The sequence below is a fragment of the Octodon degus genome, unplaced genomic scaffold (genome assembly GCF_000260255.1).
Source record: "Octodon degus isolate 3935 unplaced genomic scaffold, OctDeg1.0 scaffold00005, whole genome shotgun sequence".
NCBI classification, from domain to species: Eukaryota; Metazoa; Chordata; class Mammalia; order Rodentia; family Octodontidae; genus Octodon; species Octodon degus.
Window position 1 is genome coordinate 19255679 of NW_004524581.1, and position 4912 is coordinate 19260590.

The 4912-nt window shown below is 40.8% G+C and overlaps 1 pseudogene; it reads left to right on the top strand.

Annotated features, from left to right (window-relative positions):
- The window catches only part of LOC101588145, a 7847-nt pseudogene extending 7270 nt beyond the window's left edge, over positions 1–577 (top strand).
- The last annotated feature ends 4335 nt before the right edge of the window (positions 578–4912 follow it).

The following is a 4912-nucleotide window of genomic DNA, read 5'->3' on the forward strand; positions in this document are numbered from 1 at the left end:
AGAAATGGTTTTGGTCATTGTATAGTCTGCATTCAGTGCTCCTCTGCAAACTAGAAAATGGAGGTGGCTGTGTAGGAACATTGACCCCCCTCGGCTCTCCCAGATAATTATTCACCAGAATACAGACTTGGGTTATAATTGCTGTGATATTCCTGAGGAAATCTGGACAGGAAATGAGAGTGAAGTGGTCTGTGTCTCCTATATCCCAGGATGCATCATCTGGGCCAAGCAGTGCAGTTACCCCTGGTGGCCAGGCATGGTAGAATCTGACCCTGACTTGGAAGAGTGCTTTCTTTTTGCATCTCATTTGGATTCTCCTCTGTCTAAGTGATGTGTGACATTTTTTTGGAGAAACAGTTTTTCATGCTTGGATTCCAGTGAACATGCTAAAGAGTTTCCAAGAGCTGTCCTTGGTGCAAACAGGAATGAAAATGTGCAGGAGCAAGGATTACACTTAGAAACTGGAGTAGCCATAATGATGGCTCACAAAGCAGAGCAGAACGGCATTCAGGAGAGGGTTAATTTGTTCAGTTTCTGGAACCAATGCTATGGATCTGACAGAAATGAAGAAAACTAAGACTTAATGCTGCCTGGGCTAACAACCCTGAGTCCAACATGGAGAAAATTCAGCCAACATGAAGACCAAAAATGGACAAGACAAGACAAGACCCTGAAAAGGGAGGTAACCAAGCGGTGTCTGCACAGTGACTCCACAGTGCACACTGCACCCACGATGGGAAAGGAAGAAGGACCAGCCAGGATCTAAGAAAAGATTTCAGGTTCCTTAAGCAAGACTTCAGCAATTGTCCTGTCTGAGGAAAAGGAAGTTAGAATGGTGCCAAGAGGCCTCAGCCCACCAGCTTATCTTAGGGCCCTTCCTTTGGAGGGAAAAGAAAGAGCTGGACCCCAAGAGCCGCTGAATCAGGAGCCTGGCAGTGTTTTCCTTGAAGATGAAGCCTCCACTGAGCTGGACCTGGAGCAAATCATGGAAGATACTGGAAGAAAGTCAGAAGAAAAAAAGGAGTTGTGAGACGGCAATGATGCAGAGGCTTCTCAGACCTCCTTTGATAAGTAATGGTGTTCTCCCGCCCTCCTCTTATTCTCTCAAGCAACAGGGAGAACCTTTCAGTTTACTCTCTGGCATGTTCCTAAGCATTTGAGTTAGTAATGGCTACAAGGTTCAAGAGCTTCTCAGTTTATGTTAATCAAGTGGGTTGCATGTGTAAAGGAAAAAAAAAAAAAAAAAAAAAGAAAAGAAGAAGATAGCATCATGCAATAGAGCAACCATTGTTGAATTCCTATTACTTTGTTTAATGAAATTTTGTATCCTTTCTAATGCTGTTTCTTCTATCACTATTTTGTATTCTTTAAAAGAAATTAAAAAAGAGAAGTGCCAAATAAAGGGGTCCTATGTATCTTTGCTGAAGACTCAGGCGGGCAAATGCAGAATAACAGTTCATAAAGCCGGGTCGGGTATAGCCGGGTATCTGCAAGGCAAAATTTCCAGAATGCTCATAAGGCAAAGGCTGTCAAAATACCGGAAGCTGGAGCGAGCCAGAGCACAGGGCTCCTGATGGCCCTTGGGCGTCTTCTTAGGAATGTGGCAAATTGTCAATGGAATGAAGACAAGTCTGTAGCGGCCTTTAGCAAAGCTTCAGCAAAAGACTCAAATAGATGACATTGACCTGCAAGTACCTCAACTCTTAGCCAACACAAAGCCTAACACTTCTTAAAGGAAGACAAATATTCAGACTCCTGCCAACATCAACTCTATGAGGTTTTCCACTTCATATAAAACTGACTTTTTATACTAAACAAACAAAAAAAAAAATGTAACCTTGAACAAATTCAGAATAAAACTTTAAGAAAAACATCTGTGAATACAGTTCTCTCTATGTTAAAGGAAAACAGCTTTCAGTTTGTAAATCTTACCTCAAACAACACCCAGTCTCACATACATTCACAATTAAATTCTATAAATTATTTAACAAAGTATTGCTACAATTCCTGTAGTTTTATTTCAGAGAACACAGGTTAACAGTTCAGTACTACCATGATAACCTTAGCCAAAAACAGTTTCAGGAAAATACAACTGAAAGCTAACAGCCTTATGAAATTACATACAAATTCTTTAGCAAAATATTAACATAAATACCTTTTCATAGCCGAGTCACTTTTATAGCAGGAATGCAAGCTTGGTTGAACTTTTTTTAAAATTAATTTTATTTATTTCAATGAGAAATATGATAAAATAGCAATGAAAAATTTCAAAACAGGTTAGTAGGGCGTTTGCAATAATTAATACATTGCGTATTGTTATCTTCCTACTATTCAGAGAACAAGATACAGACATAATATCTTGTCTAAACAATATTATTAGTACAACCTTTTATTCTCAGTGTACTAAGAGAAAGTAGCTGTATATCTACCCTCTCTTGTGTATACATACATATTTCCTTCCCCCTTTTTTTCCTTCCCCCTTTTTTTCCTTCCCCCTTTTTTTCCTTCCCCCCTGTTTTTTCCTTCCCCCTTTTTTTCCACAACAAAACTGTCCTTTATTTACACTTTTGTGAAGTAGTAACACATGACACTGGGTTGCTTAGCAACTAATAGCAAACTTTAACCAGATATGATGTTCATCTCAGGAGTGAGGTAGCTTGTTTGGATTAAACTTTTAAATATCACCCTATGTAAGTTTTCATATGAAAAATACTGCTTTTAAAAACTAAGATTATCGTTTCCTCAGTGGTGCCTACCCAGGTGGCAGCCATCTCAACCATGGCGGCCTCAGACCCCTTGTGAAGCCCAAGATCACTAATAAGAGGACCAAGAAGTTCATCCAGCACCAGTCAGACCGATGTGTCAAAATTAAGCACAACTGGAAGAAACAGAGAGGCATAGACAACAGGGTGTGGAACAGGTTCAAGGGCCAGATCTTGAAGCCCAACATAGGTTATGGAAGTAACAGAAACACAAAGCGCATGCTGCCCAGTGGCTTCCAAAAGTTCCTCGGGCACAATGTTAAGGAGCTGACAGTGCTGCTGATGTGTAGCAAGTCTTACTGAGCAGAGACTGCTCACAATGTCCCCTCTAAGAACCACATGGTCATCATGGAAAGCGCAGCCCAGCCGGCCTCCCAAGTCACCAATCCCAATGCTAGGCTGTGCAACCAAGAAAATGAGAAGATGGCCTATGTGCATGTTTATTTGTGCTTCAAGAAAACCACAAAAACTGCAACAAACAAATAAATATTAATAAAAACTAAGATTATTGCAAAAGATGAGAATGGCCTTTGAGACAATTCAATGCCCATTCAAAATTCTTAAGGACTCTCAACAACCTAGTAATAGAAGAGACTATCCTCAACTTGTTCAAGGGATTTTGTGAGGAATGATAGATTCATATTTAGTGGTCCAAATTTGAATATTTTCCGCTAATATATGCAGCTCTCTTCTTTGCAGCTCATTCAATACTTCAAGATGTAAAAATTTCTCTGTTCATGTGCAACCCAGGCAGAAATTGTCTGTATATAAATTAGAAGTCTACATAAAACTGCTAGAATTTGTGAGTTAGCAAATGCAACAAGATTCCAAGTGTGCCAACTGTAGTGCAATAGCTAGTAATAATCAGAAAGTGAAATTTAAAAAACACCAGTCAAAATGGCATAAAAACCATGACATAGTTCAATGATGTACTTAGCGGAATATGTACAAAGCCTATCCAATGTAAACTAAATGATGCTGCTTAGAGAATTGTATCTCAGTGTCATGTCAAAGCCCCAAAGGGCTGAGTTGTTGAAATTAGCAATCTTACTCTAAAATGTATGCCATAGTCAGGGCTTACAAAGGAATAGGTTTAATACAGGACAAATAATTTATAGGATTATTTTATAATATTCACCCAAAGAGTTAAATGTAAAGGTGTGCAAGAAATCTTTCCATGCACCAGAAACCCGAAGAGTCCAGCTGAGGGCCTGGATCCCAGGGCAGTGTCCTGCACAAGTCCAGCTGAAGACCTAGAGCCCCTGGCAATGTCTCCTGCAAGTCTGTATCAAGCATCTGCACTGGGAAGGCCCAAAGGTCAGTGGTGGACACTATGAAGGCCATGGTAGTGGGGCGAAGGATCCGTGCCAGCAGGCTGAGGGATCTGAGCTGGAGTCAGGATGTGATGCTCAAGGTAAGGATCAGAGATCCTTTGAAAAGAGCCACAGCCATCCGAAGTGACCTGGAGGATCTGGGCTCCTCTGACAATGAGAACAGCTGGGTTTATCTCAGGAAAGCCAGCTTGATGAGATTCTATAGGAGAATCCACAGCACACCATTGTCTCCAGTTTTTCTTTTTCATGCTGTTGGCAACAATCCTCGCGCTGGCCACCCATAGCCAGCACCATGCACCACATGGTCCAGTTCAGCTGGGTGTTACAAGGTGACTGTTAGTTAATCCACCGCAGGAAATACTAAAATGATAATTTCATAAGTTTATTAAATATTTTTTCTGTGGATGGTGTATTTTAAAACATTCAAGGCATAATGCAGTCAGTCTGAACAATAATATCTAGTCCCTTTCAGAATTTTTTTGCATTATTATCTTTGTTTGAACAATTCACTTTGCAGTATCACTTTGCTGGTCTTTCCTTTTTCTCTATGAGGAGTACAATTTCCATAGACCATCAACCCACTAAATACAGTGGTGTGGCCAGGGAGATAACTCAGCAGTCTAAGCGTCTGCCTAGCAAGCACAAGGACCAGGGCTTGATCCCCAGTACCACATACCATGCCAGCGTGCCAGTCACTGAAACTGGGCATGCTGGTGCACACTTGCCATCTCAGCACTGAGGAGGCTGAGACAGGAAGAACACTATGAGTCCAATTGCCTAGTAAGACCCTGTACCAAATCAATAAATCAATAAAAC